The following is a 13,301-nucleotide window of genomic DNA, read 5'->3' as shown; positions in this document are numbered from 1 at the left end:
TTTTAATGTAGTACAAAGACAAGAGACCCCATCCTTCAACTCTCTGGAGCAACTGACCATTTGTTCAGACAGTAACATTCTGACCCCAGTACATTCCAAACAAGAACACAGTAACCCAGCATGACATAGCAATGTGACATATAAGGAATCTAGAATACTACATCACCTCCCTCTTTTAATCTAGAACACTACACAGTGTAAACGACCAGAGCATGCACAAGCCAGTACCGAAGCCCTATTTCCCTTCTCAAAGCTAGTCCAGATATCAATACCCACATAAATGCCCTTTAATTTTTTTCCCCTCTTCCATATGCTTATTTTTATCTTTTTAGCATACAGTAGCGCCTTACTATCTTATATACCCATACACAACTTCTTTTACACCTTTTTTTTATTGTTCCCCATGTATTTTTTAGTTCTACTATATCTTAAATAGGCTGCCCCAAGGCCCCCTATCACCCTACAAACACTCCGTATTACCAGGGGGCTGGCAATAACCTTATACTGTACACATTATTACACAACAGTTTTTGCTTGCGCAACATTGCTTACTAACTTTTTGCCTTTTATGCACCTTGTGAGAAGTTGGCCTGGTATATGATGTTCACTAATTAAAGTGACCACCTTGTACCATGCCAAGCAACCCTTATGGTGTGGTTGTAAGTCAACCTTTTCGGACCAGCTGCCCTAGTGGTAGCGTAGGCTAAGCAGTCTTTCAGGCTAAACTTGTTTAGGCATGTAAAGCAAGCTGTTTTACCATATGTAACCCCCCTTTATACCAATGAAAGGACACCACACAGATATATATTCAAAATATATATGTATTTATTACTCAAAGTATCCCCTAGACTCTTTATGAGCACAGGAGCACAAATCGTTAAACAAGAAAGTATCACAATATACAGAAGTTGCACTTTATATGGATAGGCCCTGGTGGCCGCTCGAACCATATACTAAAATAGTGGTATAAGTACCACGAACAGGAAAGGGAAAAGGCCTAGGGCCTCTAGAATCGCTGGGCCTACAAGGAGCTAACTTTAGTTAGTGACCAGGAGGTCCACGGGTCGCGTGTGCAGTGAGGAAAGTTACACGCGGGCTCCCATAGGTTTTCAATGGGTGCGTAGAAGTTCAAAAGTTACTGCTAGAAGGGTCTTCTGGTTGGACTACGAAATCAAGACTTCAAACCTAGACATTAGAGATGTTACTCTACACTTGGGCACCGGAGTGCCAGCTTTACCTCACCCACAGGAAGCGGGTGCATAGGTCTCGAAGTGCGTCGGGTTTCGTCTATCTGTTCAATGGAGCCTGATGACAAAGATGCTGCAGGCGGTCGGTCCAGAAGAGATGCGGTGGATCCAAGGGTGGATCGGAAGTGTAGAAGACCTGTGAGCAGAGGGGACAGTGTTCACAGTCACTAGCCAGTGACCGGCGTGGCACCAGGTAGGTACCAGGCGATGGCGGGTGCAAACAGGTGAAGAGGTGTAGCTTGTCTCTGCAGCCACGTGGTCCCTGAAGGTCGACGACGTCCAGGAGTCGGTTCACGAGCTGTCCCACGCAGGCTCTCGCTGTCTGCGGTTTCGGCGACTCAAAAGAAGCAAACAAGCCTTGGCAAAAGCAGGAGTCGTAGGAATTGAAGAAAGCTGTTAGCTCTGACCAGCAACCAGACCAGCATCGTAGTTTTCAAAAAGGGTCGCCAAGATGGCCACTAGCCAACGGGCCAGGGACCGGTTAGGCGCGTCGAGTCGCAAAGTGCAGAGGGGCCCCACGCAGATCGTGGAGATGCTGAAGGGCTCACCTTTGGTGCAGATGCTGCTCGGATGTTGGGCTTCTCATGACCCAAAGCACAACTCGGAGGGAGCCTCTGTTTTCGCGCTTGCAGCTTGTCGAGTGTCTTCCAAGATGGCTGGCTCCACGTGTCTCGGTGCCTCCACAGGTTCCTTCTTTGCAGGGACTGTGGATCGGGCTGTGAGAGGTCTGGAGGTCCAGTTCTTGTCGGTCTCTCGGCTCGGGCTCCGGCGGGAGGCGGCGGCAAAGCAGACGTCGATTCGCTGGTTGGTGCTTGCGTTAGCAAGATGGTCACTCCCTGACCATAGGGGAGAATTCCTTCAGTCTTCTGTGAAGCAGAACGTCGAAGTTCCCGTCTTCTTCTTAGTGTTAAGTTGATTCCAGGATGTCTGAAGTCTTAAGACACAGCTCCTACCTTTAAGCGGATTCTAGGGGCCGGACTACCTGCTAGGTCCCTCCCTAAGGGTGGGACCAGGAAGGGGGTGGTTACACCCCCAATCCTTTGTCCAGCTCGCCCCAGGTCTGGGGCTGGTGTGCCCCAGACCGGTTTGAACTGGCATATGCACCGAGGATCCTTGTGAGCCTCAGGCATGTCTGATTCTATTCAAGCCCTACCTGACCAATACACAAAATCCTGTCTGGGGTGGTGCTCGCACCCCCCCTGGCAGGAATCCCTTTGTCCACGTCTCCCAAGCTGGAAGGACTCCCAGCAGCAGGAGGGCAGACTTGTGTCGGTGGTGGCAGTGTCCATTGTGTGGAGCTGAGGCTATGTCTGATTTTACCCGGGTTTCAGGCTCTGTACATGTCGTGTCCCTCTAGAAGGGTGGAATGCTAACCCCGTTGCCAGAATTGGCGAGGGGTTAGTATTCCAATTCGTATGACACCTTACTCGACATGTTTTGATAAAGCCAAACCAAAGATAGCATTTAACCGCGAGGTTCATAATGCACTTAAGAGTATATGGTATGGCGATATCTGGAAACGGTAGAAGGAAGTTGTTCGACCACTGCAGACAGGCTCAGCTCATGCCAGAGCACCATCTCACATGAAACCAAGCACTCTGCCTTCAGGATTGTTAAGGCCTGCCATAGGAGTGACTTATAGGTTAACATGTGTCCCATTTAAGGTTAGGTATAGGTATACTACACCTAAGTAAGAGGTGGGTACACCAACTTACCCCAGCTGAGTGATCAGCCAGTTGTGTCAAATTGCTAGGCCAGGCCAGGGGTGGCACAATACATGCTTCAGCCCCTGGTAGGCCTTAGATACACCAATGCCCTGGGTACCTAGTGTACACTGGTACAGGGGCTCACAGGGTGATCCAATTCCAATTGGTTATGCACCCAAAGTGCATAGTGTCAATTTAGTAGAGAGAACAGCAGGCTGGGGGTCTGATTAGCAGGCCCACAGCCTCAATATGTCAAAAACCAGTGAAGCAAAAAGCAAAAATTTGGGGTGACCATAGGATAGCAGACCCTACTCTCCTACACAACCCCCCCCCCCAAACGCAGGGACATTAAACTAGCCATGACCAGTCTCGTCTTCATGTCCTAAGTGGAAGTACCTGGAGAGACCATCTGCATTCCCATGGTCTGTACCTGGCCGGTGCTCCACTGTAAAGTCCATCCCCTGTAGGGAAATGGACCACCTAAGCAGTTTGGGGTTTTCACCCTTCATCTGATTTAGCCACAAGAGGGGCTTATGGTCGGTCTGAATCTTGAAGTGAGTGCCAAACAAGTATGGCCTCAGCTTCTTCAGGGCCCACACCACAGCAAAGGCCTCCCTCTCAATAGCTGACCAATTCTTCTCTCTTGGGGTCAACCTTCTGCTAATAAAAGCAATGGGTTGGTCTTGACCATCTACATTAAGTTGTGACAGCACGGCTCCCACACCCAACTCAGAAGCATCTGTTTGGACAATAAACTCTTTGGAGTAGTCAGGACTTTTCAGGATAGGTGGAGAGCACATGGCCTTCTTCAGGTCATCAAATGCCTTTTGACAGCTTACTGTCCACTGAACCTTTTTGGGCATCTTTTTGGATGTCAGATCATTAAGAGGAGTCACAATGGACCCATAGTTCTTAACAAACTTCCTGTAGTACCCAGTCAAGCCCAAGAAAGCTCGGACCTGAGTCTGGGTGGTTGGAGGAGACCAGTCCTTGATGGATTGTATCTTACTCTCCAGTGGTTGAACTTGGCCTCCACCTACAAGGTGGCCCAAATACACAACCTTACTCTGCCCTATCTGGCACTTAGTAGCCTTGATAGTGAGGCCTGCCTTTTGCAGAGTCTCAAGTACCTTCGTCAGGTGGATCAGGTGATCCTCCCAGGTGGAGCTAAAGACAGCAATGTCATCAAGATATGCTGCACAAAAGTCATCCAACCCAGTAAGGACTTGATTCACCAACCTTTGGAAGGTGGCAGGTGCATTCTTCAGACCAAAGGCCATCACCAAAAATTGGTAGTGTCCTCCTGGGGTTGAAAATGCTGTTTTGGCCTTGGACTCCTCAGCTAACCTGATTTGCCAATAGCCAGCTGTCAAATCAAATGTGCTCAAAAACTTAGCTGAAGCCAGTTTATCTATGAGCTCATCTGCCCTTGGAATAGGATGTGCATCTGTCCTAGTGACAGCATTGAGTCCTCTGTAATCCACACAGAACCTCATCTCTCTCTTGCCATCTTTGGTGTGAGGTTTGGGGACCAGAACCACTGGGCTAGCCCAGGGGCTCTCTGAGGGCTCAATGACACCCAGTTCCAGCATTTTGTGTACCTCAGCCTTTATACAGTCCCTGACATGGTCAGGTTGCCTGTAAAGTTTGTTCTTCACAGGAAGACTGTCACCAGTGTCCACCACATGGGTACACCAGTCAGTTTGACTAGGTATCAGTGAGAACATATGCTGAAATGATTGTAGAACTTGTCTACATTCAATTTGCTGATGCTCAGTGAGGTTGCCTCCAAGGGTCACTCCTTCAACTGAACCATCTTCAGGGTTCTGAGACAACAGGTCTGGGAGAGGGTCACTCTCTTCCTCCTGTCCCTCATCTGTAGCCATGAGCAAGCCCATGTCTGCCCTGTCAACATATGCTTTTAACCTGTTAACATGGAGTACCCTGTGGGGACTCCTGGGAGTGCCTAGGTCCACCAAGTAGGTAACCTCTCCCTTCTTTTCCAGGATTGTATGGGGTCCAGACCATTTGTCTTGGAGTGCTGCTGGGGCCACTGGCTCCAACACCCATACCTTCTGTCCTGGCTGAAACTCAACCAAGACAGCCTTTTGGTCATGCCAAGCTTTCTGTAAGGCCTGGCTTGCCTCAAGGTTTTTGGATGCCTTCTCCATGTACTCAGCCATCCTGGAGCGGAGACCAAGTACATAGTCCACTATGTCTTGTTTAGGCTTTTTGAGAGGTAACTCCCATCCTTCCCTCACCAGACATAGGGGGCCTCTTACAGGTTTCTCTAAACAGGTGGCAGCTGGCTATATACCTACGCCCCCAGTGGTAAGATTGGAGCCCAATATTTAAGGTCCTGACGAATGCCACGTACCCAAGTGGACAATACAGGCAGAAACATGTTGACCCCCTTTTAACAATCACTGATTCACAGCGGCGACGGGATGATAAGGTCCCCACTCACCGCACTTATATATTTTAATCCCACATAGTAACCCCATAGAATAAAAATTGTTCAGGTATACTATGATAGTTTTTAAATTCACTCACTCCTTTTTTTGTTTGGGCCCCCACTTAGTTTAGAAGTGCATCCCTGTCTTCAGGTGTATGCCCGCCCTCTTTCAAACGTGGTTTTTAGAGGGCGAGGACTGGCAGATGATGAAGCATGACACCTGGTGGTGTGTGATGCCAGTCCGTCAATTTTTGTGATTTGCCCCCACTAAATTGGGCATCTCTTAGACACAACTAGGGACGGTCCTTTCTGTGGTTCATAGCTTTGGTTGGAGGCTGACCGTTCTCTAGTGCCCTAACGCCTCTAGTTCCCTCCCCGGGCCAGACCCTGGGTGTAACTGTGGTTCTTTGCTTTGTACAGCCTCTTGGCTGTGGGAACATTAACTAGGGCCTACTCCACAACTGGGAGTCTTTCGAGGACTGTATTGGATAAAAGCCAAACGTCCCATATACTATAATTACATTGGAAGTCCGTGGTGTAGCCACAATCCACCTCCTTAATAATGGAGACGGAAGTCATGTTTGACGAAGACACCTTTACAGAAATACTGAGAACCCCCTCACTACTGGCAGAAACAGTAGTAGCATGCACCGTAAAAAACTCTGACGAATGGGAAGCTCTAACAACCAAGAAGAAAGAACAGATAAGAACAGCTCTTCATGGAGCTTTTATGACAGAATACCTGAGGAAGAACACCGCTCCCAGGGGCCTGATAGTCACCAACGAACCCAGACTCTTTCTGAACAATAAAGAATTCAGGATCAACTGGTCCGGTATAGCCTGGAAATGTACCAAGGACTGGCTGGCGCTCATTATTAACACGGCAAGACAACTGGCGGATGCCCTTCTTGTTGAGATCCAGCAGAGCTAGAGTCGACTTAAAACGACTATTGATATCAAAATCTTTAAGAAAAAATTAGACGATATCAATAACGACCATCAAGAATACCGGAAATTCCTCACCCAGTCAAAGATTACCAAACTTCAAAAGGATGTCTTGAAATTCAATAGGGATACAGTCTACCCCTATACGACTGATGAGTACTACGACAAGGCTCCAGAACCCCAACCTACAAGGAGACGACAGCAGCAACAACGCCCCCGTCCAACTCCCCTGAACTGGACTTTCAGTTCAGGAGATGAGCGCAGTACATCAGAAAGCGGCGAAGAAGACAATGGAGGTACTACCAACCAAGGTCAACAACAAAGACCGCACCATAACCAACAGATGTACGCCCCTCCAATGAATCCGTATGGATTTTGGCAGCAACCACCGTTCTATCCGCCGAACTTTGGCTATTATCCCGGCCCACAACCTTTTTTATCCAGGGGCAGGGGACGAGGCAGAGGAAAACAGAAACAATGGAGAGGACCAAGAGTACACTGGGAGGAAACCGCGCAAGACCAACTGGGCGCAGTAACAAGGAGCAGGGGCAAAGGCACCACAGCCTCAACGAGCAAACAGACACGAACATAGTGAACCTGAGTAATTACCAACTATCAGGACCTGAACAATCAGTACTACAGAAAGGTTTAGGCTTTGTACCCACTCCCCAAAATGATCCATTTACCCTACATACCGAACTGGCACATTTTTTTCGGAAAATCAGACTCAGGGCCTTCTTTGGAGACACTGAAATAAACAAACCGAAGGACGATGGACATACTGATCTAAGAAATAAATCTACCTTTTGTCCACCTATACAATCCATTCCATGCCAGGTTCTGGCTTTTAAACAGGCAGTATTGGCAGAAATTGAAAAGATCGATTTTCACAATCTAAAAGGCTTCCAAAACCTAACCCGGGAAGAAAAATCCGCGATGTCAAATCTCAAAACCAACAGAGACATCACGATTAAACCAGCGGATAAAGGTGGGGCCACAGTTATCCTGGACACAAACGCATACGATCAAGAGTGCCTGAGACTATTAGCCGATGCAACCAGCTATGAGGTTTATCAGACGGACCCTACTGGACGCCTAATGACCAAAATAAAGTCCATCGTGGTAGAAGCCACCGCCAACAGCAGGCTGGGGGTCTGATTAGCAGGCCCACAGCCTCAATACGTCAAAAACCAGTGAAGCAAAAAGCAAAAAATTGGGGTGACCATAGGATAGCAGACCCTACTCTCCTACACACCTTTAAACACTTCAAATGTTATAAACAGCTATCTTTCCAACTAAATTACCAGCTTTTTGCATGCTGTACAAAATGTTTCCCTATTATTTCTGCTTACAGAAAATTCCTTATTATACTATTTTTTATATGCACTGCTTAAAGCCTAAACAGGCAACTAAACAAGCAGTTCCAAGTAAAGGCACCTTGCACAACAAAACACATTATAAATAAATGGGTACAGCAAATGTAGTACCACCAACCTATATTTCTCATACGTTCATTTCTACATAATATTACTATATTTTATCATAATAAAAGCACACACAATCCCACTCTATAAACTATCCTCCACTATACTCAACTCAACACCACTCCACGCTAAACTACTCAACTCCACTACACTCTATAATAATTTCCTCTACTCTATACTACACCACTTCACTGTACCACACTACACTCTATAGATCTACATTAATAAAATTCGAGCTAGTAATGTTGCATTTATATTTGCTACACCAAAAACTCAAACTTTTATTAATGCGAGACCTATTGCATTGCAAATGCTTGTTTAGCAGAGCAAGAGAGGTACAACAAACTCCAGAAAAAAGAAAAAGTGTGAGACTGCTCAAAACCAAACCACTATGTAGTCGTTTAAGAATACAATTAAACAACCTTCAATGTTTAGAGAAACTTAATAGGATAAATATTCAATAAGAAAGTATTCTAAAAGGAAAAAACTGTATAACTTACTGAAGGTTATAATACGTGCAGAAAATGAGCTGAATCCTGCTGGATCTGGCAGCTATTATTGAGGCGAATATGGGATGCAGGACCACAGTCAAAATGTCCTGAACTTGTGCTGATGTAATTTGATGTTGGCGCACCACCATCTTCTGCAGCACCCGCACAGTGTCTGTTTTCCATTTGGAGGAGCAACCAGTAGGCAGTGAGAGGGTTTTCTTACTTTCACTTTCAACTGTGCCCAAAACAAAGGCCTAATTTACAGGTCCATCAGCCCTCTTTCGCTCAAGTATCATCCTGGCAAGGAGCACCTGGGGTCTAACACCTAGTTCCCAATACAATAGATGGAAACGAAGGCATGTTATCACTTCACAAATATTTATGAGAAGTTATGATTTTGAGGCAAGTTTTTCATTTTGGTCACTCTGTATGTAAGAGATATGCATGCACTGTAACAATGTCAGATGTTGCTGGCTGTATGAGTAGTTACACAAATGGTATAAATAGCATTTATTAATTTAGGGCCAGATGTAGGTGGCGAATTTCAATGTTAGTGCTCGCTATTTGGCAGCGAGCAATGTAGGTAAGTTGAAACCTACTAGCAAAATAAGGAATCGCAAAATTGCAATTCCTTATTTTGCTCTTGCATTTAAGGAATCGCAAATTGCGATTCCTTATTTTTCTCTTGCATTTAAGGAATCACAAATTGCGATTCCTTAAATGCAATGTAAGTAGCACAAAAGAAAGTGCACTTTAGCCTTAAGGAATCGCTAGTTACCACCAACTTCAAGTTGGTGGTTATCAGGGATTTCCTTTAAAAAAGCACTTTTTTGCTTTTTTTAAGTGCCATGTGGCACACATTCATGCCCTTACGGCATGTATGTGCGCCACATGTGCACACATGCACATTTCAGGGGTGCAACAGGGTGTCCTTTTGGAACCCTGGCAACCTTGAAATTGCTCCCGCAATTTGCGAGTGCCTCTTTGTGCCTCTTGGCCCATAGGAATGAATGGGAAGGTATTCCTTAATTGCGAATCACAATTTGCGATTCACAATTAAGGAATATTAAGAAATCACAAAAAATATTCAGGCACATGCATCAAGCTAGGATTTTGCGAGTCCTTAATTGCGAATATTAAGGATTCGCAATTAAGGACTCGCAAAATCCTATGCATGTAGGAATCGCTATAATAATAGCGATTCCTACATATTCTTTATTTGCGACTCGCAACTTGCGAGTCGCAAATAAGGAATAGCTTCCCATTCATTCCTATGGGCCTACAGGCCCATAGGAATGAATGGGAAATTGCAAGCGCAATTTGCGAGTACCAATTGGTACTCGCAAATTGCGCATGCAATTTCAAGGGTGCAAGGGTGTCAAAAGGACACCCTGTTGCACCCCTGAAATCGATCTGTGCACAAATGTTGCACACACACACATGTCCCAAGGACATGTGTGTGTGTAACCTACAACTTTGAAAAATGCACTTTAGTGCATTTTTTCAAAGTTTTTGCAAATTACCATGAAGTTCAACTTCATGCTAATTTGTGCCCCCTAATAGCGAAATCGCTACTTCAAAGGGGTTCTGGCATTTCATTTCAGGAATCGCAAAATGCGATTCCTTAAAAGCAATCGCAATTTGAGAACTCACAATTAATTGCGAATTCTCAAATTGCGAGGGCCTTGACCCTTGATGCATCGCAAAAGCTAATTTTGCGATCGCAAATGGTCGATTTTTGCGAATCGCACCGTTTGCGATCGCAAAAAGCTTTGCATGTGCCAGTTTGTGATTCCTACCTACATGGCATTTTGCGATTCCTTAATAGCGATTCCCTAAAAATCGCTATTAAGGAATCGCAAACATGCATTTACCTACATCTGGTCCTTAGTTTTTTATTTGTTTTATAGTGCTACTCATACAACGTATGGTGTCAGAGTGCTTAATATCACACACACATTATACAGAGACAATAAATCATACAAGTGTGTAAATCGATGTACGGAAAATGTTAAGACATTGTGGCCTATAAGGTGGAGGAGTAGCATATAGTCCATAATGTCAGGCATTACCTTTTTCCAGTGCATGGTCTGAAGAAACACAAAGTCAGGATTTAAAACGTTACCCAGTGGTTGCGGTTGTCTATACTAATATGACTATTACTACCCTAAGGAACCCTGCATAGCAATCTTAGCCTAACGACAAATCGAGAAAACACAATAAGTTTCTAAACCCATGCCTTACTGTTCATATTCATCCCCTTGATATAGGTTCAAAGTTTACTGTGCTGTAATAGAATGAGTGCAACTTATGAACTGCAGGTAACAAAAGGATCACTGTGTCTAAAACAATAACCCATTTACAGACCTACATGAAACACAAATCTGTGATCTGCATGTTACATGATATGCATTGCTGCCAGCACATTCACCCTCTGTGCTACTTTGGGGCCGATTCCGATCCGGGTCGGAAAGCTCTCCGAACAAGCTGGATCCGGAGTGTTTTCCAACCGAGCCAGAGACCTGCAGTCCGACCGAGCGAGTAGGATGCGGTCTTATGCTGCCGGACTTGGTTTGGTCGGACTCCCATAGAAGTCAATGGGAGCCGGTCGTACAACGCGTACATGGGCTCCAATTGACTGAATGGGTACGTCTCGCACAAGGGCGCCCCCTACAGTGGGTATGCCTCGGTGCCATCCGCACCGTACATGTCTGTGTTGGGGAAACCCTTGGGTCTCCCCCTGTGTCCAAGTCGTAGGGCTGCGGATGACAGGGTGTCCGACGCGGACCCCCAAAGCCAATTTCCCGGACGCTTTGCGAGCCGGACACTCCGGCTCGCACCGGCTGTCCGACGTGTGCATCGTACTGGCTCGGTTGTAAATCGCATCCATTGCACGCCATGGTTAGCTTACGGCCGAGACGTACGGAGTGGTTCGGAACCGGGAACGACTCGGTCGGTGAATTTCACATAGCTCACATCGTACTTGCTCGCTCGTACAGCTGTACGAGTCGGGCAGGAAACACGTGTACGGCTCCTAGTTTTTCCGGCCAGATCGCGTTCGGTGCCCTTCCGACCCGGATCGGAATCGGCACCTTTATGAGTAAAACTTGTGGCTAAATAAAACAAAGATCTCCAGCAATTGCATTAGCCACCAGAGTTTACTTACCGTTATTTTTATCACCTGAAAAATGCTGGACACGCAAAGATCGCTACAGCAGTGCCTTAAACCCATCCGACATTTTGAAATGCAGCCTGTTGTGACCAATTAAGTAAATCTGAACAGATTTACTGTCACATTTGTCCTTGTTGGCAGCTTCCTTTTGGCAGAGCTTTAAGAAACTAAAGGACATATTTACAAGCCCCTATTGCCACCGGAGTGTCACTTTCAGTGACATTGTGATGGCGATATAGGCTTCACCTTATTTACAAGGCAGCGTTAAGCCACGTAACATGGCTTTAGCGCCGCCTTATAAATAAGGCCCCCTTTCACGCTATACTTAGCGTGAAAGGGGCGGGTAATGGGTGTTGTGGTGGGTGTTTCACCGCAACACCCATTGATTTTGACGCTGCCCCATGTTTATAAGGGTGTCGTAAATATGGGGCAGCGCTAAAATTAAGACCAGGGAAAATCTGGTCTTAAACAGGCTCAACAAGGAGAAATGTTTCATTTTTCCTTGTTTTCGCAGTTTCTATGTGTACTCCCTTGTTCAGCACACATAGAAACAGCAAAAGGCCAATAATTGTTTATGTGCAGTAAGGGGACCCTTCCTGCACATAAAAAATCAATTTTCAAAAAATTGCCTTTTGCAACTTCTGTGTGTGCTGCATTAAGCGCAGATGTTTTAAAATGCCATTTCAGATTGTTTATGTGCAGGAAGGGGCACCTACCTGCACATAAACAATCTTCCCCTACAATGCAGGCACCCTTGCACTGCAGTGCAAGGGTGTCTGCGTTGGCGCTATGCAGCTCAAATTAGCGCAAGCGCGGGGGGAAACGCAGGGCTGTAAATACTGCGCAGCCCTGCATTTTGGAAGTGGGGGAGCGCGGCGTTAAGCCAAGGTGGCTAACGCCGCTTCCCGCCACTTCCTAGTAAATATGCCCGTAAATGTATAAGTTGACTGTTAGACTGGCTCTTCATGACTCCACCTCCTTTCCACTGCTACACCTTGACCCACAGTTTTTGAGTTTCCCAGAGTAGTCGTTTTCCATTTCCAGCACTGATTATAATTAAATCAAATGTAACATCATATGAAGTAAGTGGGGGTTAAAATTAATTTGTCTTACAGCAACAGTCGGCAATAGGTCGTTAAAAAACAAAATGCCACCAGAGGGTAGCAGGGGACTTCGCTAGAGATGCTCAGAGAGCTGCAGCCCTCACACAGACTGAGAGTCAGTCCTCCATAAAGTGACCAGAATATTCGTTCTTGGTATCTGCATGAAGTTTAATTCCTACACAAGCAGTTCCGACGCTGGCAGCTCACTGGCACGAAGCTTTCAATTCTGTTATTTCTGTGAAACACGCTTGTTGCTTTCAGCTTTCAGACATTTTAGAATTCGGTTCCGCACCAGGGTAGCAGCCATCCACAGCGTTCCAAGTCGCTGTTGGGTTTCATTTCAGCATGTATGTGGGGCGCTGAAGCCTGAAGCGCTTTCCTAAATGAGCAGCAGGCTAATTTGCACAGGGTATATGGTTGAGGGGATTTGTTGTTGATCCTATATGGAAAGTGTTCCCCTTGTCGTGCGTGATGACCATCGAGGCGCGTTCTCGTGTTATATACAAGTGATACTGGTGTGTCCTGTAGTCAACTTAGCATCCTTCCACAGGCCAGCAGCTCCCTCCGGTGTAAGATCTTCTCAGACACCAGCCCTTCCTTCCAGCATTTCTAATTGTCAAGTTTCCACCCAAGAGAATGCCGGCGTCCTCTAGTTGAAGGTCTGAGGTCAGGTCACTCTGGTACCTGGTATGTCCAGC

Source organism: Triturus cristatus, chromosome 1_1 (genome assembly GCF_964204655.1).
Source record: "Triturus cristatus chromosome 1_1, aTriCri1.1, whole genome shotgun sequence".
Classification (NCBI taxonomy): domain Eukaryota; kingdom Metazoa; phylum Chordata; class Amphibia; order Caudata; family Salamandridae; genus Triturus; species Triturus cristatus.
This window is presented reverse-complemented; position numbering follows the sequence as displayed.